The sequence below is a fragment of the Manduca sexta genome, chromosome 24, assembly GCF_014839805.1.
Source record: "Manduca sexta isolate Smith_Timp_Sample1 chromosome 24, JHU_Msex_v1.0, whole genome shotgun sequence".
Taxonomy (NCBI): domain Eukaryota; kingdom Metazoa; phylum Arthropoda; class Insecta; order Lepidoptera; family Sphingidae; genus Manduca; species Manduca sexta.
Genome location: NC_051138.1, coordinates 3627428 through 3648637, shown reverse-complemented (window position 1 = coordinate 3648637; position 21210 = coordinate 3627428). Strand labels below are relative to the sequence as shown.

Below are 21210 nucleotides of genomic sequence, written 5' to 3'. Positions count from 1 at the left end.
TGTTTAGAATGGGTGTATCGCTGTTTTGTATAACACGTTGCTGTTTTAGTCGCGTTTGGGAAAAAACTAAAATAATATTACAGGAACTTTCTTTTGCAACTTATATGGTTGCAGCGGGATTTTAGTCCTTTTTAAGAATGCATTACGATATATTTTTCCCTAATCAATTATCTATAAAAAATGAAAAATGTTTTGATATGAAATGGAAATTTATCAATTTCATAGTGATAGCACGCCAATTGAATGGGAACTATACATTCGTATTTGATGACTTTTTTGACACTTTTAATAACGACAAAATAGTTAGAGATTGATCGTGTAGATTAAAAAAAAGTTATTTTAATAACACCAATATGTAAAAAAAATCACCAAATATCAAGGCGGATGACACATAGGGCAGTGTGGTCGCTCAATGATGCAATACTTACATGTAATGGATGTAAGTCAAAATTTCGAATCGACCGTGCACCGCGGAGTCGCGCGACTCGGCGAAGCGTCGTGAGATAATCGACTAAAATTGCAGTAGACGTTGCCAATGAAAGGATTTGTGGCTTATTTTTAACAATCCGCCTGATTCAATCTAAATCAAATATACATTGCAACATCGCTTACACGTTAATCATTTAAAAAACAGATAAGAATCTAGCTCAGATGAAACTGAGCAAGCACGTTAAACTTTACTCAGGTTGGTTAGATTTACTTGGAAACTGATGAGTTTTCATTCGAAATCGTTGAATCATTTATTTGCTAAGTTATTCATAAAATTCTGAAAAATATGTATTTATTATAACTGGATCTTTTTTTGCCTCAATGCTTTACAGTTGGACATTTTTTTTAACACTTACTTTTAGACCCATAACCAAACATCTTGATTAATATAGAGTGGTGGGACCGACAGCCAGAACTCAGTATATTAGTAAAAGTTGGATAAAATTGTTGTCAATCATTTTGCCAAGCTATCTTTCCTTCATTGCATTTTTAGTACAGAAAAGATAACACTCTCTGAAATTTATTATTTTCCTGCTTGCTGCATTAAAATAAGTAATTTTTGTAGTCTAAAAACACCTGCACTTTAAACTGTAATATATTCATTTAGAATTGCAAATTGCCAGTCCCTGCTTAGGGTGGTGTAGCGGTGTCCGGGACCCCTGGCTAATCGGATAGTTTTTACAAACACATCAATATCGGATTACTTGTCCCCTAGATGTTTTGTTACGCAATTAGTCATGCCCAAAGGGACATGTATTAAAGTTTACGCGAGTAGATTATCTGTTTTATAATTTTATTTGTTTCACAGCATGCTTTTGTTAATCGTTTTGCAAAATTCATGGAATTTTGTTACTTAGAGGACATACCATTTTTATAAGATATTGTCATAAATTATGTTTTGAGAAAAAAAATATATAAAAAGCCAGTAAACGTATTCAGATTGTATTAATTGTTTTTTCATTTCGAATATTACATGTCAATTGAACATTTTATTATGAATACAAACATTATATTATATAATTTAGTAATACTTACTACGATTGACGGAGATAACAACTCATCAACTATAGTCACTTGAATCATAACAGCTGTAGTAAAAAATACAAATATTTATTTGTACACACTGCATACATCTGCACATGTATCGTTCACAAACACCCAACTGACGTAAAAGCAACGATTTGCAATCCATCACCGAGTACAAAAAAGGGCAACAGAGGCAATCATTTAAAGTCAATTCGAATCGTGATCAATGCGTCCCTGTCTCGCTTGGACACTTTTCATAGCTAGACGTTTTCCGTCCCGTTCTAACATTAAAAAACAACCCCTAAACTCAGTGAGGCATTATATTGCGATGATTAGGCTTGCACTTGCTTCGCCATTGAATTTAAATGGGGGATTAAAATGATACTGCGTATTATATTAAAGCTATTGTGTTTTAGTTCATTAGCGATTACTGTCGTCGATCGGCTATTGTTGGCTTTTGAAAAATTATCTCTTTTTTATTTCTTGTAACTGTATTTCGATTTTGAGAAGAGTTAATGTTGCAATCGATTTATTTTGAAGTTTTATTAATAAAATAAATAAAAATAGAGTAATTGTCATGTTTAACCCATTTAATAAGTTTAGTCGTAATGTATTATGTCTCTAAAATCGGTGAACTTTTAGATTCGATGTCTAAGTTTTGGGTTCAGAGTTCAGGCCTATGCTAGGTTAATGAGTTTAAGTATCTGACTGGATGGATTTGGTTCTGATATAAAATAATATATTTAAATTCTATTACAAAATGTTACGATTATAACTAAAATTAAAATAGAATTAATAATAGCTGTAAAATATTGGTATGCGGTTACATGAACAACTTTGAGTATAGTACATAATTGGAAAATGAGAATATATTAATATTATCGACGTTTTACACTTGAGACGCATTCTTTACGTCCTTACGTAATCCTTCATTCAGCTTTCGATAATTGGATCGCACGAGGGTATTTGTAAAAAAATTACGTAATCTCCCTCTTTTAACATATACTGTAAAAAAATCCCATCTGTTCTGCGTATGATATTGGCATCGGCGAGCTTATCCTTCGAAGATTGTTCCCATATCCCGAGATTTTTATAAAATAGGCGAAAAACACGTTTCGTGGCTTTAATTTTAAATTGATCAGGTTTTGCGGAATCTTTTCTAAAGCCGTCTATTCGTGAACGTTTTTTTCTTTCGCGCTCGTGTTAAATCTGCGCTCATTATTTTGTTGGCGAGAAAAATTAATTACATGAGATTTTCGTGCTGTGTGATCTTGTAAAGGTCACGGAGTTATAAATATATCCGTTAAAATTTGACAAAAATAACATTGTATAAATATATTTTTGTTGTTTGTTCGCATTGAAGTAGGTTGCATTTTATTGTTCGTAGATATGTAAACAGGTTTTGATACTAGTTAAAGTGACTCAATTGCACCTCTTAGTAAGTACTAAGTAATAACTAGAGAGTGATAAGAGAATGATTAATTATGGGCTGGGTGTTGCGACTGGAAACCATCAATGAACCCTAGAATAAATGCGCTTAAATTTCACCGGCCTTTCTCATTAGATATAAAATCTTAAAAACATTTATTTATCAGTATATCATAATGCAGATTTTATAAAATTTGCTGTGTATTTATATTCATAAAAATACATTATTCAAATTAATAAATCTCATAAATATATCCATAAGTATATAGATACTTTATGCCTTTTGTTATATAATAAAAAAAAATACTTATTACTTATAGATACTTAACCACGTAAAAAATCTTTGTACGACCATTACCTAAAAACTTTTTGAAACAAGCCAAAGTGTTTACTGAGTTGCATAGAAAGTTAGGTACCCATGAGGTGTGAGGGCCGGGACGAGGCAAATATTTGTACACGGTCCATGTCTCGTGATACAGATTACTTATCTGAATGTAACCAAATTTGACCGCGGCGCGGCGCATGCTACAACAGTTTTATTACCGGATTTTACAAATAGGAATGTTGTTCAGATTAAGTCATAGTGCATTAATTTATGGAGAAGTGTTGTTACCTTACTGTGATATATAGTTTAGTTTATGTTTTGGAGTTTATTTTGTATTATGTATTTATTCTTGACCTAGCTTTGGCTCTTGAGCTGAAGTAGGCTATCGTCCTATTGGCTAAAGTACTAGGACTTTGAGATCCGATTTTAAAACAATAAGTCGCCTATTAGACTCCCGCAATAAATCGAAAGGATGTATGATCCATAAATATTTGATTTGGGTCTAGACTCCAAATAATCCAGGAAATTTGGTTCTTTATAAGTCCTTAATCAAATCGCGCATCTTTTGAGGTTATAAGTGGTCATGCGCATTGTAGCCACTCACCAGTGACCCTCTTGTTAATTTGTCGCTAATTTAGTAAAAAGGGAGTTCGAATAAACATAATTTAGTTAAACTAAGTGAAGTCGTCGGGCGTTTGAAGCGTCTGATATTTGTACAACCATAATTAATTTATCTATTTGTTTGCCCGGCCTTTATAATAATGTATCAGCATGGAACTTAAAAATAATTATCACATTTAGAGTTTTTGTTAAAATATAAAGAAGAGATTTTATTTTATTTATTTATTTTTATTGGATCATTAGAGAGTAATACATTAAGAACAAAAGGAAATAAACACTGAAATCTTACTCCCCAGTTACAGGCAACCAGAGTTGAATAAAGTTGTTAAAATCATATTTTGACGAATTTCCTCGGTGGTGAAAATTATTAAAGCAAATTAAGTAGATACGTTCGGTCATGTAAACCTCAATGAATTTCCGGCTGTACAGATATGCAAATCAAAAAATGTCACTCTGCTCGCATTTTATTAATTATAATATAAAATCACATTATCAAGCAAATATGGACTTAATAGAATAAAATTCGTAACGAGATTTACCGACAGGGAACTAAAGTCACCGGCATAGCACACAACATTGGTAAGTTGAAGTGGCAAGCGTAGTGTAAGTCGAAGGATGCCCTGGGCTACTTGGAGTGATTAGTGAAAGAACGCTTGTAGAAACTTAATGCGACAGCCCGAATACCGGTGAAATTAACCCAATTAAGTCCAATTTATATTTAGTATATTCGGTAAACCTAGATTGAGGATTTTTTGCAGAGGGTAAAGAGGAGGAAAGTAGAGGTATAGCGTACAAAAACCCATGTTTGCAATCATGACCACGTGATTTTTACTGCATGACATTTAAAGCACACATTTGAACAACGAAAATATCACAAAAATGCAAACATTTAGATAAAAACATCATCCCACGGCAGTTATTAAATATTAGTCGATTCTTGTTAGGACAAAAAGTGATGTGAAAAAATTGGTGCCATACTGTCTGGCGGACCTCGGGTTGCTATAAAGGTATTGCAAAAAATCGCGTCCCCCTGCGACGAGCCCACACGCCTGCGTGGCGCAATCTTTGAACCCCATGGAGATTTATTAGCAGTTTTTGCCATAGGTTTGATGTTAAAAACAATGTTATGGGAATCGTAAAAACATTAATGAGAAAAGTTAGCAATTTTGATGTTTATTTGTGTAGAATTTCACTTGATGGTAATGAGTGAAGCGGCACCTTCACTATGTGATTTATGCTTTACAAATTGATATATAAGAATCAGACTGATCCACTTTTCGACTGTATATATAATGATAACATTAGGTGTTAAAACAATACAATATTTTATATCACTTTTAAGTACAGCATACCTTGCAACTTCGAAGGTGTGTGAAGTCTACCAATCCGCACTAGGACAGCGTGGTGGACTAAGGCCTAATCCCTCTCAGTAGTAGAGGAGGCCCGTGCCCAACAGTGGTACAGTATATAATACAGGGCTGATATTATTATATACCTTGCAAAAACGTTTTTGACTGAAACGTAATATAACAAATAACGTGGTCGCACTCCATCTACGTTTTAAACTCAAGCCCTCATATTAACTAATAATTTAGATAATCTCAGTAAGAATATTCCCCTCGAAAGTCATATTTGTCACTCAAGCATATTCCTATAAGAAAAACATCAATTAACATATGCTCGGGCTATTAACAGTGTCATCGGCAATTAGAGGCGAAGCTAAATAAATTTAACAGCGATGCATACCTCGCGTAGACATATGACACCCATTCTGAACGGCTGTTAACAAATTAAGCCGATTTGTTCTATACGGCACGGTATGGGAAGTGTTTTCGAGCATATTTTGACAAAATTTATTACCACCACGCCTCCTCGACGGGTTTTTTTCTGAATCCACGAGGGCGGATGCCCAGACATCTGTCGCGCTGTGTAGTCACGCCCCGCGACGGGAAAACTTAAAAAAATATGTTTTTTTTTTTATTGTTTCGGCCGCTTTGTAGTACGCAGTAGGATTAATTTGATGTTCGCCATTCAGACAGCGCACGTGTGTATCTGTGGTGTAACTAAAAATAGCGAGAATTTACACAAAGTACAAGTAAATGTTTGTTATTTATCAAAATAAATATGTAACGTCAGAAATTGTTACATTACCGCTATGTATATAGTGCCAAGTGTGTTTAATTTGTATTTTCCATATATTTTGGACTGTTTTAATTGTCTGCCAAATCTAGGCATTTTGTTAGCCTTAGTTTTTAGAGGAAAAAGATAAAAAAATTGAAAAATAATATAAAACTATAACATCCAAATGTAGGCACATACAATTAAGTTCATCCATTACATTTAGACATTAAATGACAATATTACCTCTAAAATTTCGATTTATAACAATCACGAAATACTATTACGGAAATCATTTTTCAACGAGACACAACACAGCATGCATCCGTGATGTATCAGTAAACAATAAGTCAATAGGAACACACACTGTTTACAACAGTGATTGATAGTGCATGACAGATGGTAACCCTTGCACTCTACATCCATCTGTCAGTAGTGTGGTCACTTCGTTTCCGCCACCTCATTCATATAAATATATTTCGGGTTAGATTTTTCGACGTTTAGGGTCAGTTTTGGTAATGAGCTTGGCTTTGGTTGAGGGTTGGTATTGATTGATGTGAGAAATTGTGGTTTATAAATCTGGTATTGAATAGTCATATATTTTAAAACAGTTGAAAATTTTAGCTTTATCGATTAATAAAGATCGTTTGCTTGAAACCTTTATATTGTGGGTGGACAGCTTAAAACAATAAAAACTTGTTAAACCATCGCGAACAACACAAATTAATGCCAAAACAAAACTGTTTTTTTGTTGTATTTAACAATTTGTCACAGTTCACCATGAAGAAGTATTCGGTAGTAAGCAAACATAAATTGAAATTATAAAGAGACCTAAATAAAATACACATTTACTGTTGTAATAATTTGAGAATAAATTCTAACAGTCCAAGAGACATATGAATATTTGACCATTTAAAACTTACAAACTCCAACGTCAGTTGCTACAAAGTGTTAACTTTGAATACCAAAATTTTACATACATTTTTGAATAACTTGTATAGTTTTCACATTTAAGTAGGTATATTCAGTGCAATAAAACGCCAATGACTAACATATTCTTTATTTAGGAAAGATAAAGGTGTATTCGCACGTGAACGAGCCTATAAAAAGTTTTTTACAACGCGTCACAGGTTAGCGATACGTATCTGATATAATACTCTCATCTTTGTATAATATTACTTTCCGTTTATTCTCATTTTATTTGTTGCTATAAAAGGGAAGCATAGCGGTTGTTAAAATACTGCTCATATTGTACACATTGCAATAAATCTTTTCATTTTATGACAAATTGTTGTCTCTACCCTCGTACAATGGTCTAGAACAAATAATTGTATGGCCAAATATCAACATTGAACCATTTGTAAACAGTAACGCCCTTCTGTTGCTCTCTGTATGTTGTATTGTGTGCGTATTAATTTATTGCTTTTGGGGTTTACCTATAAAAATATAAATAGGCTATTAAAGATTGCTAAGATAGTTCGGACAGTGTGATAGATTTCACGTATAAATTATTGTTTGACGTAAAAAGAAAATCGGAACAAATTCTAAATACGCGTACGAGGTATATGCTACATTATGAAAAAGTATTCATATTATTGCAATCAAACACAGGTAAAGACATGTACTACAAGACTATACTGTCAGAATTATAAGATATAAGTAAAAAATTATATGTATTTATATGTACCTAAACTTAAAGAAGAGCAACTTCACGCTTACAATAGACCCTAGAGTAATAATTATTATTTCCAAAGTAAGTTTATATGCGCAATAACAATTCCATTTTATTATCACTTAAATTCTTCGAAAACGACCTAGGAAATCTATCTAAAATGTGTTAGACATGCAAAATGGTGATGAGGCGTTTGCAAAGCTCCGGGACGTGATGTATGGAGCATGTACAATAGCGAATGACGCTGCTTTATGACTCTGCCGCCCCCCGCCCCTGTCAGCGTAATTATATTATTATGACTTCACATTATTCCACGTGTCAAACCCAGGATATTTCATTCATTAAATATAATTATACTGTATGATATTTATACCTTTTAATTTTATTCTCGTATTACTTTATACTGTAATGTTTGAATTTATATTTACTTAAAACTAGTTAAGGTTTAATTTTGTAGGTACTTAAGGCTTGGAGAAATCATTATTTTACAATAATAGCAGTTAAAATAAAATATAGCATTATACAGGAATTTTTAATTCTAGAAAAATAATTTCATACGCGTAGAGTCAATTTTTTTGTTGTTGTTTGGTACATAATTATATCAGACTATTTCAAGACAAACTTTCATTTCGCTATAGGACATACCTATAAATTATTATAATTCTTTAAAAAGCAAAATTCACCTCTCTAACGATTTTTTCTCTATTAAACCATTTATTTCTCTACACACACATAAATTCAACAAAAAATGTATAAAAAGAAAAAAAACACACATACACACTGTTACGAAGCACACAACGGATTCCTCGCATAATGTGTATAGAAGGGATATCAGATAAACTCTACATTATATGACGTAGAAACATCGTGTTTAGCAGTGGCAAAAGGTTCATATAAGTCGATTCCTGCAGGCTTCTCTTTCGTAGTTTATGTAAAATCTTATTATCATTAGAACGATTTGCAGACGGCATTTATGCATTTTAGTACATCTGTACGTTGTGTTAGGTTACTTTACGGAACACTTCAGCCCTCGCCACTGGTGTTTAGTTTAGTGTATACTATTAGTGACTTCAACAGAGCACAGCACAGAGTAATTTTTTTTTTATTTGAGTAAGCGGATTAGCCTCCAGATAGAGTATTGACTGAGGAGAAATAATTATACTTCGCCAGTCGATACAATTATGCCACTGTTTCGAAGTATATGATACGTGTTTGAATATTTTTTATATTCTAGAAAAGTAAAATTACAGATGTAATTTACTACAAATACGTTGACTACTGCAGACGCGTGTGATACGATATGAATATATGCTCTTCCTCTACTATATCATGGGATGGTTCTCACATATCGCTTTCCGCCATGTGAGAACCATCCTATAGGTGCCATAGGTGCACTTATGCGTACGCTTTTACATATGAAGGCATGTTTCTTAGTGTTTATTGTAAATTGTTCTCATAAGTTTATGGCTTTATCTACGAATATCCAAAGTAGTTCACGTTTTTTGTATGTCGTCATGTGATAAATTTTATAAGACACAAATCCAGACTTAAGTAAAGTGTTTTTTCAAATCGCAATATCCAAAATCTCTTATTCTAATTGAGAATCCCACTGGACCTCACAGGTTTGACAGCTTTTTTCTTACGTTTTTTACTACCAATGAGATTCTACGAAAGAAAAATAATAATATGAAGACAAATTTCCTTAGTAAATATCAAAAACAAAGCAGCTATAAATTAATGCGGCTAAAACACATTACACCCTCGGCATAGGTCGCTATAATTCAGTAATCTCCATAAAATCAGTATCACCACTAATATATTTATGACATTACGGCTCCCACTAATATTTATGCAAATTGAAAATGTATCGAATGACATCGTTTACGCTACCCTAATCCCTATGCAGGGCGTACCGAGACTGGATCGACATATGGCCCTGCTAGTGTCGGATTTTAATATCTATCAAAAATGTTTTCGAGGTTAGCTTTGGGAGATATTCCTATTAAATAAAACATTTACACAATTGCAGAAAGTATTATGAATAAAATATGAATGTAAAAACATTGATAGTTTTCGATACGCTTTGACAAATTATTTTAAATATTTGAATTCGTTTTTAAACTAGCCAGTGCTCTATAAAAATAGAAGGTTTGCCTCTAAAACCTCTTCCCCAAAGGTTGTTATATTTTTTTTCTGTACAAAATTGGGATACCAGTTTATCGGGAAATGGTGACTCAGAATAAAAGAGAGGGTATGGACCAGCACAACTGCTTATCAGCATAAAATGAAATCACGCTTGTAGCAGTTGAAGCTTGCTATGAACCTGGATTTTCGACCTTAAAAGTCTTACGGCCATGGAAAGATATTGATCTGTTGATCTGTTTTTTACTGTTATGTTAAATATTTGTATACTTCGTTTTTCTAAGGTTTCGTAAAACTAAAAGTTTAATCTGGTTAATGATACTTTGTTTTGGCATAGAAGTACAAGAAACAACTAAGAAGTCTTACTCTATATTCTCGTTTCTTAATCTTATTATATCATTTTTCTTAGATCGCGAATAACATTAAAAATTCACTCAGCAACCAGAATCATTAGCCGAATATTTTACGACAAACATAAAACCATATTTTAAGACTCGTATTTTTGTTTGACGTTAATGTCTCTCCATTTGCCATTACATTTTCTATTATAATCCTTAGTATCCATAAATTGAAGACGCATACTGGCATACCCCATCACATTTGCAGAACGAATGTAGAATCACAACACCCCATTCGGATTGTCATCGCGACAGATCTACAAACAGGAAAGTAATTTGTATCCATATGGGGCTCATGATTGCCTTCCGAACACCCTCGACTGATTCGAATGGTCTTTTGGTGGCCATTTTCACGACCCCTGCTTATCTTAGATAACTTTTGTTTATTATAATGGGATTTAATCTGGCATGTATGAAAATTGGAAATGGTTATAAAATAATTAAAGTGTGAAAATATATTATGGTAGAGTAAATTGTATTTTTTTGAAATACCTAAATATTATTGCGGAAATCTATGTTTTAATTGCATTGGATCAAAGATCGAATATGTAGAATTATTCCCTATTTCCTTAATTTAAAGAAGTAATAAAGCAATAGAGACATTCTAGTATAATAAAAACTAATACAATTTACGTTTTTGTGAATTAATTCGAGCGAATGCAGTCCCCCGGGCCGAAACCGCTGCGGTCCCGACTAGTCATAATTTTGTGGGGAATTTTTGTTAGTCTCAGGTGGTCGGTAATTTGCTTGCGCCGCGGAAGGGTTACACTTGATTTATCTCGCTCGTAACGCGCCCCCTGGGACGCACTATTACCCCCTGCGCTTCTATACAACTATAAACACTAACTCATCCACAAACCGCAAATTAGGTAGTTTTTATTTATAAATTGTATTTATCACATCTGTAGCTTTCTCTATCAAATATTTCACTCCCACTGCGCGAGATACATTCACAACAATGTAGAGAGCTCCAAATTCCAACTCCGTCCGACCTTGAAACCAATAACACGTGGCCAATAAACAAAAGACGATGAATCCTCGCGGCGTACGTGTCATGTTCCTCCGCTACAATAACGAAACATGAAAAATTTCCAGACGCCCACATCAGACTGATAAATGGCTTCCGAAAATCCAAAAGGAAGTTACAGCTTACTTGGGATTTGGTCTAGAACCTCTCACGTCCCATAACTGCTGCACTCCGCTTTATTACAATTACCATAAGCCTCAAAGTCCCGCACTCGACGCGACGCTGGCGTGACTTCATCATTTTGAACCTACTTACAAGTGCTGTAAGACTGTTATTGCTTGGGTGAAATAGAAACCGCGTGTGGCTCGGAGTCTGTTACCGAGTGCGTACAACTTTGGCACTTATGTCTTTGATTTTAAGATCCAAGTTGCAAGCACCCGAGTGATTCTCGCGAAAGTTATGCGCCGTTCGTGCCTCCGTAGCGGTCCACTCTTTACATTTTATGTACGTGTACGATATGTTGGCGGCTATTTGGAATACTAATTGAGCATGTACGGATTTCTGAAAATGCCCATTTTTTCCGACCCGAGAGTTTATTTTATCGTAACACCATCTAAAGGATTCATTCGGGTCCGTTGTCTACAAAATATTTTAACGTAATGAATGAGAACTGAATTTTCTATTTTGATCCCGTTTTTAATTTATAAAGACTAATGATTAAAAGGGTATTCGAAAATAGAACAGGTAGATACCGTCCATTAATTCAAGCCGGCGCCTTCCACGGCAACCAACGACGTGAATTGTGAACCAGCAAACCGCGAAATGATGATGAATCGTGCCTGAGAAAAGGGTCGTTAGAACGAGACGGACGCCACTTATCTATGAGCGCGCGAAAAGGATAAAAAGCGGGAAAATTAACCGATGCTCTCGTGAATTTGTGTACGTTTTCAATGAAGGTTCTTTACGGTAGGTAAAATAGGAATAAAATGGATGGGCCCTAATCCGTCGGCCATTTATAACTTACACGCCATTAATTTGAGTGATAATTCATGAATGGCGTCGCGATTGGTCGGAGATATTGGGTTCAGCGGTGTACGGTAGCCGGCCTACTGTGCGGCACAATGCGCTTATCATCAGGTGGGAGGGTAATCTAATCAAGTTTACAGCGAGTGTACAGTCCGGGTGTCATTTCCTGTTTCTTATTGATACCATATTTTCGGCGCTATTGATTATGCCATTCCGTATTTGCAGTTCTATCTCTCAATTTTCTTTTTGTTTCATCATCTGTTATCAAACTATATTTGCTTTACATGATTCACAATTAAACAAATCGAATTTAAAAATATTTTACATTCAAAACAATTCTAAATTTCTTTTGTTTGTTTTGTTAGAATAATATCTGTTTGATGTGAAGCTGAAATGACCATAATTTTCCTACACAAGATTGGTGAGAAAAATTTGGTCGTATTACAAAACACAATGTTATCTGCATCACGGTGGTCATTGTTGGTATCTACTTTGCACAATATCCGTGTCCACACGGTGGTAAACAGTGGATTACGTATATATTGCAAGCCGTTGTTTGACTTGCGCCCAGTTTGACCCACTGCGGCTGACACGTGTCTTTCAACGATGTTTGTAATTCTATTTTAATTTTGCTACTTTACTTATATAAATTTATTTATATTTATAAAAAATTGCGTCATAATGCAGCAAATATAATAATTTTGAAAATAAGAACAAGAAAATATCATGACTAAAAAATAAGTGTTGAACAAGTAGCTATCAAAATAAAGTCCCGATTTTATTCCGCATATTTATTCCGCCGTAATATATTTATATTCACCTAAACATATTGGATTCTAAAGAAATCGGACTAAAAACATTAAACAAGAACAAAATAAATACAAAGATAACCTATCCAATGACCACACAACAAAGAAAGTATAAACCAAACACTTCAATAATCAACACTATCTACATTATAATCCTATTCATCTCGCGCTGTCCACGGCAGTGCCGGAGTCCCGCGCCTCGTAGTCCCGTGTGCCGGGATGTCGGAGTCCCGCGCCGGACGCGGCTACTCACCGGCTGCTTCCGGCTGCGTTATCAGGATTACACTAAGCAGACGGCTCAGCCACGGTGGTCCGTTGATAATAATAGTGTTTGGAATTAACAACTGATTCCATTAAGTGATCGTGTTGCTTAATTGCTGTTGTGCAACGATTTGACTGCACTTGACCGACTAATCATTTTGTATTAGCTGTTTTGTATAAAGTTTGATGTTTAGTTGAATGTCTTTTAATGAGTAGTAATAAGAAAGACATAATGTTGATACTGTTTGCAATTGTAATAGGATTATTAGCGTAACTATTCCTATTTTCGGCCACCCATTGGTACATAAATACATTATTTGGTCAACAATACTACCGCTAAAAGGACGTTTTTACATACAGTTTTGTACGGAGAATAAAACATGTTATAATCGTTTTATTTAATGATTATTAATATGCATTTGCTTAACTCAACATTGAAATAGAATTTAGTTTTTTTTTCTTTATGACAGCACAATGATTTGTAAATATTATCATAAATGCGAAATATGTTTGTCATTCTTTGACACTGCAAAGGGGCACGGAAGGGATTTTTTTTACTAATATTATGGGGAAACATACCGGAACCGCATGCAAAGGTTAGAAACTGATATATTGTTAAAATAACGTGTACCAGTGATTTATCATATTAAAGGATCATAAAAGACACTTGTGCGAACTTCACGCGAGATAAAAATCACAAATTCATTCGGCGGAAGGGATCAGCTTGTCGCTCATGTGTCTTGCTGTCATTTTCTAATCGAAACAGGTACAAATGGCGGTTTTGCAATTAATTATATCGTATTTGTAGATTATGTATTTATTGTCAACTGTCAGAACATTCATATATATGGAGTAATTATATTTTTACGTAAAAATTAAATACTTTGCATAGCTTAATCAAGAAACTCAAGGACTCTTATTGTACTAGTACCGTATTTTGAAACACGATGTGGTAAAATAGGGGTAAATAACATGTCCCCAAATAGAGTACTTGTGCCGCATTCGACGCAAGTTATATAAAAACGTGTTCAAACTCAAGCAAGACGATTGTAAATTACTCACACTTATCTGTGTTTAGTTTAGCTCGTTGTGTCGAAATGCATATTCTCTAATAGTAGGAACTTTTTTCAGCGAAGAAATTATTGAGTGTTATAAGACTTAGCTCCTATTTCATTGTCGTTTAATATATGGCTCTTCAAATAAATTGTAACAATATCAAGTTCAAAAGTCGATTTCTCTTAATAGAGTACGCTTTATAGAGTACTATAGATATTAATTGTCTAATATTGGTAAACGGGCCTTATCTAATGTTAAAGAGACGATAACAGTTCAGTTAAAGCTTAATTCAAAGTACTGGGTGGTGTTACTGTAATAGGCATTCGTTGGACTTATCATTCAAAGAATAACTTGCTCATTTCTTCATTTGATTGTATAAAAATGTTGTATGTTATGTAATAAAGCCTTATGGAGTATTTTATATTATGGCATTAACTCCAGGTGTGTTCAAATCATTTGTTCGTAAACATGACGCGCGCGCGTCGTCCGACACATAAAACTGCCTTCAAATTCCCCCGTGGCCCGGGTCGTAAATTATGTGCACTTATCTATATTTGCCTCAGCGCGACTGTCTGTCTTTAATGTAAATACAAAATTCTCTCTTTATATTTTTTAGAGCCTTTGAAATTTATGATTTACAAATTCGGTGCCTACATGCGCTCTAATCAAAACATATTTCGTTATACTGCGGTTTGTTAAACTATATTGTCCTATTTTTCATTTTTTATAACGGTTAATGAGTATTAAAGTGGCCAAAATTTGGCGTGTGATGAATCTGTTATTTATAACTTTACGACTATACATGTTACAGTTAACATATTTTGATACAAAATGAAAATAATAAAGCGAATAATTTTGATAGTTGAATATGTATCTGAAGAATCTAAAGAAAAGTATTTTGTTCCGTATATTATGTAGTAAAGATTCTCAGAAGAGATCATCAATATAATTATAATTAATAATGGTTATTATTTGAATAACGATTTGCGATATTCGAAGGTTGAATATGAACCTAAAGTAGAAAGAAAAAGTAGCAGAACATATTTATCAAAAAGTCTTTCAATAGTGATGCTAGTAAATTTATTTATGATAGCATTCGACTACAATATATTTATCTATCCAGCAGGGTCCTCCTGTTATCTCAAAGCCATTGTGATACCGTATAATGTAAAATATTTTCTCAACTGTGTGTTGAGGGACTACTTTTTCCGCACTTAGCCCGTAGTAGGTCGGGCCGTTGTGCGTGGGATTCCGGCCATAGGTCTAGCCAGCTTAACTCCTTCCAGAAGCGCAGGATTCTATAACTGTAGTACACCTGTCTAGCCACAACCTAATGTAAACACAGAGAAAATACACATTAAGGATAAAAGTGTTATAATTCATTGAAGTGTTATTATTAATAATATTTTTATTAATCCAAATGTCTTATTTAGCTTAACAAGCCTTTGTGGTGATTTTTTGTGATAATAATGTGGCCCAGATCCAGAAGGCAGTATTGCTGGATACGGCACGCATCGTGAGGAACTTTCTGACTAAATTCCTCACCACCGGTGGTTTGGGTCTTGAGCTTCAGCATTAGAGGGTGATTTATTTTTACATAAAATGTTTATATGCGTTATTTTTAAGATACTTATATTTAAGAAAAGGAATTAAAAATAAGAGAATTCAAAAAATTACTTAATTACAACCAAAACACAAAGGTATCTGTGTGTATATATGCATCGGTTTTAATGAAAGTCATCAATGTAGACAACATGACTCATGTCGCGGACGCCATTCTGCGTCACTAAATACCTTGATATTCTCATCACCGAGCTAATACATTTCCAACAACTTCAATCTAAGATTATCTCCAAACAGATTGATCCTCAAACTATCATCCAACATCGGCGATCAAAAGATTAAAAAATCAGAAGAAAAGTAGTTAAAATGGGTCGATTCCACAAGCGATTTGAATGTTACCGATTTGTAATGCTAAGCCGCGCACATGTGATAACTTGTCTAAAAATATCAACACGATAAACAAGCATGGGATTAGCCCCTCAAAAACAACGATAAATTGTTTAAATTGATTGTATTTCGTGAAAAATAACTGTTACTAAGGTAGTGGTGTACATCGTTTCATCATATTGACATCTCGATTGTTGCGGCTTGTGTTTCAAAGTTCTTATGAAGGCCGATTTACATCATTTATGTAAGTAGGAATTGTTTTAATTTGAGGTAGCCTTTATATCAGTATTCGGGCGGTATGGCAACGGTAGGAGAGGCTCCTGCTGACGTCATATGCGACGTTTTTATGTAGCGCGTCAACGGTTTCGTCATATTTCATATTTTTAATCAATCATTATTGCCAAAGTGTTGGTATACTAATAGTTCTTTGTTTCTTTTTTATTTCTGTAAATAATCTTTAATCCGCTCAATAATCAACTGACTGATGAATGATAATTTTCGTGTACCTTCGAGAGATTTATAAATTATTTACATTCCTCTTGGTAGGCAGGGGCTTGGCTGTGCCTCTGAAAGCATAAGTCGCCATAGTCCATGGGCTTCGCTTCGTCATGGTAAGAGCTACTTGTCAGCCTATTAAAAATAAACAATACATAAATACCTGGAGTACGGTACTGTCATTGACTAAAAATAATCTTTCTGTATTGAATCTACTATGTAGGAAGCTAATCATAAATAAATCGTGGCAGTATTTTCGTACATTTAAAGTCGATAATGTAAAATCAAACGTCGTAAATCTCGTTATCACATGTACATGATAACTTAAATCCTGTTAATAAAGAACTAATTTCAATATTTTTACCTTAAGCAACGGTTGAAAAGATTTACCTGAAAGGTAGTACAAAAAAATTTCGTGTCTTCAATTTGTTTTTATTATTATATGTTAGGATTACAAAATTTTTAGATCATTCTGGCTTATTACTTATGGCAAAAATTTTACATGGCCAGTTGCCATTGCCGTAGCTACGAATTTTCTCTAGAGGGGGGAAAGAGCTGGCGGGAGCGAAAAATCTTGCCCAATGCAGCCACAGGCCTGTACCACGCTATGGCCCTGTAACTGCTAGATTTTTTCTAGGATGGGCAGACATATCTAAGGTAGATATAGAACACCCTTGTCTTTCCTAGCTATAACTATGCCAGCTACACCAGCAAATCTTGAGTATAAACAAAATCGAAATATAATCACAATAAAGCCAACGGGATAGTTTTTTTAAAGTGCTAATATGTGAACCGCAACCTGCACAATATACTTTAGTTATAACAACGTAATCGAGTATCCTATTTTCTGCTCAAAGTACAAATCATTTACTATCGCTACGTCACGTGGCATTCGGTTGTAAATCAATAAAAGTTAAGTAGATAAACTAAATCCTTCGTTACCTTCTTGAACGAATGTTTAGATATAACTCGGGTTATATAACTGTTACGAGTGTTCAAATATAATCGCGACCTTGGCTTCTATTTTAAAGGGTTTTCCAAAAATCACTAATTTGATGTAGATTGCCTTCTAGTAATAATGCGCGTCATCGCGGGCTCAATACTTAATAGATAGCTGACAATGACAAAAAGATTTTATAGTTTGAATTGGTCGTTGTCTAGGCAGCATACAACCTACCAAGATGTATATTACCTAACATAAAATAATTTTATTTGATATTTTCATACAAAATAAAGCGAATAATTTTGATGGTTGAATATGTATCTGAAGAATATAAAGAAAAAGTCTTTGGTTCCGTATATTACGTAGTAAAGATTTCATCAATATAATTATAATAATAGTGGTTATTATTCGAATAACGACTTGCGGTATTCGAAGATCGAATATGAACTTAAATTAAAAAAAAAAGTAACATCATATTTATCAAACAGTTTTTCAATAGTGATGCTAATAATTTTATTTCACCGGTTCTTGATGTAATCTTCGGTACTGTACTTAATGCAGTTGGAAAAAGAAATACTGCTATACGTCGGACTGTCATGATAAATGAATACGAACAGCTCATCACATAAAACGAGAGTGGAGTGAATGTTTAAAACCTCCAATAAAACAATAAACGTTAGCGCTTATCACTCGTTATCAAAGCAGCAAACATAAATTTTATTTGTACTTGTTGTTCGTTTGTAAATTGTAATGTAGTCGCATTTGTGTCGGCCGACGTTTGCTCTGCGTCGAGTGCCGAGTGCCACGATAACACGCCCGTGTCATTGTTTTAATTTTACTCACAAATGATAATTCAATTTGGGTTGGTTGGAAGTTTGAGCTAGGAGGTCTTTGTATGCTATACCGTGTGGGTCTCTGTGTATTTATGCTGTCAAACGGAGTATAACAGTTTTAGTGAATCAAGCAACATGCAGTTGTATTTGAATTTGTTGTCTAATTTCTACCATGAGAAGTCTAATGTCCTAGATAAATAAAACAAAGTAATTTGCTGTTATTTTTTTACTTTCTTGATACAAAACTTTTTACAAACAGTAGGAAGTCTTGATTCCTAGCATACAAGCGGCAAAATTGTCTTGTCTGAAAAAAATATGGTCCCTGAAAATTATTATTTTAGGAAATTAGCAACATCTTAACCTGATAACTGATCTTACTTTGTAACTTTTATATTCTGTTTGAAACAGGTATAACTAACAATTTTGTGTTTGTTTATTTGCATAGTGTTTGTAGATTACGTATTATCTAATATATATTTACTTTAACATGTCGGAAAGCATATTCGCGGTACCAGCGTTAATTACTGTTATGTTTCTCATAGAAGTTGATTGGAATGCCTCGGTGGCGTAGTTGTATTACGGTATGACTGCAGTGCTGAGATCGCAGGTGCGATCTCTGAGAGAAAAAAATAATATAAGGATTTTCTACTTAGTATCAGCCCGGAGTTTGGAATTTATGCCTGATATGCCGATAGGCTCGCCCCCTATCACATCATGGGACGGAATATAAACGGCGGCAAAATTGATAAACCAGTTGCGCCTCTGCCTGCCCCTTCGGAGATAAAAGGCGTGAGTGTGTTTCGAATAGAAGAGGATAGCAGCAGAGGTTAGAGGAATGACGAGCTGATAATTTATCGATAATTATTATTGCAATGTAATTTATAAAAATAAGTTGTAATATCATACTGATATAATTTTAGTAGGCGATGCTGCAATCAACACCGGGGGACCTGCTAGTATAATTGAGTATACAGGGCCTAAAACACGAGAGCTAATAACACGACACGTGTCTTAATGTTATAGACTACTTTAAATTCAAATCCAAGTGGGTCTGGATATTAAATAGTCGTCAACATTTAGTTTAATAGTTCAGAGTATCTATACATGACACATTTTTAAAATCTGTATTCTTATGATAAATATTTGTATACATGAACTTGTATATGACGTTTGATAAGGCAGAGATGGTGTGGGGAGATTGTTTGTTATGAAGTAACATTTTTCGCTTATTTTATAGTCATTAATTATTTAGAAGGGTATCAATTTGGCCCAAAAGGGCTGTCGTCAGCAGAAAACACGGTATATTTTGATAGCAATCTCTCTGTTACTTTCATTCCCCTATCTTTCTTTATCGTAAATCGTTCCTAATAGAGCCAAAAACAAAAGTACAATAAAGTTAGATAACACAAAATAACCCTAAATGATATGTACAAAATAACTTTCATCTCTAAAACTAAATAATAAGGAATGACCATCGCAAAATTTATCCTACCGCAGTCTAAAATCTCAAGATTAAAAGGCAATAAACCTCGGTAAAAACAAATAAAACATAAATAGCATAATTTAACAATTATTTCAAACATTTAATATACGAATCAACCACATTATTGCAAAACAAACTTTCACTATCTGGTATAAAAAAATAACAATTGCAATGCGTTATTTTTTAAGTAGTAATTACAGATCGCCATCAATTGTAACGGTTCGTGACTTTTCCCAAAACAATAGGATCAGTGCATGTCACAGCGAAGACGGTTATTTTAAATAAACAACCAATAAAAATGTGTTGAAATGAAATTAACAATTGAAAACAACGTGCATTGTTATGAGAATTAAAAGATGTTGGCATTGAAGAATGGTTGCATGCGACGTCGTGCATTCGTTATTTCGGTTGTTAAGGAGGTTTAGTGGAATTTTTCCAATGTTATCGCTTGTGAAGATATTTTTTACGTTCATCAGTTCTTCCGCATCTCTTTGCGAGTATACATGTTACTTCAATATTTAAGAGATATGTTCAATTGGAGAGCTGGAACTGACCCCACGGTCTCCATCTCAGTCTTTTGATTAATTTGAATTGATTATATCTATAAACTTATTACATCTATAGCTATTAAAATCCTTTTACAAACAACCAAAATAAGGTATCCATGTTTATTGGTGGTAGGTCTCTCATATGCGGGAGTTCGCCTAGGTAGGTACCACCGCAATATCTATTTCTACCGCCAAGCAGCAGTGTTTAGTCACTGTTGTGTTCCGGTTTGAAGAACATTGTGGTCAATGTAACTACTGAACATAATAAGACTTAACATCTCATGTCTCAGAATGGCGAGCGCAGTAGAATTCCAGACAATACTTTGTAATTCGAGGTGTTGGATTGTGTTTCTATTGCTTATGGGCGGTCGTATCGCTAACCATCAGGCGAACGGCGTGCTCGTCTCGTCATTCAAAGCAATAAAAAAGAAAAAAATCCAAACCATGTTGGCAGTTTCAACCACGTTCCAACGTAAATAGACGTTAATCTCTTGATCAAGTACGAATAAAAAGTTTACAAAAGGTGTTCGTATGCAGGCGCTATAAATAAGGGCGCGCTCACACGCTCTCCTGTGACTAATTTGTTAACAAGTGTTCGGGGACAGTTAATTACGCGCTGA

The 21210-nt window shown here is 34.2% G+C and overlaps 1 protein-coding gene across 2 annotated transcripts in view; it reads left to right on the top strand.

Moving 5' to 3' along the window:
* The window catches only part of LOC115440628 (pituitary homeobox homolog Ptx1), a 53586-nt gene that overhangs the window by 12711 nt on the left and 19665 nt on the right, over nucleotides 1-21210 (top strand). The window lies entirely within an intron of this gene.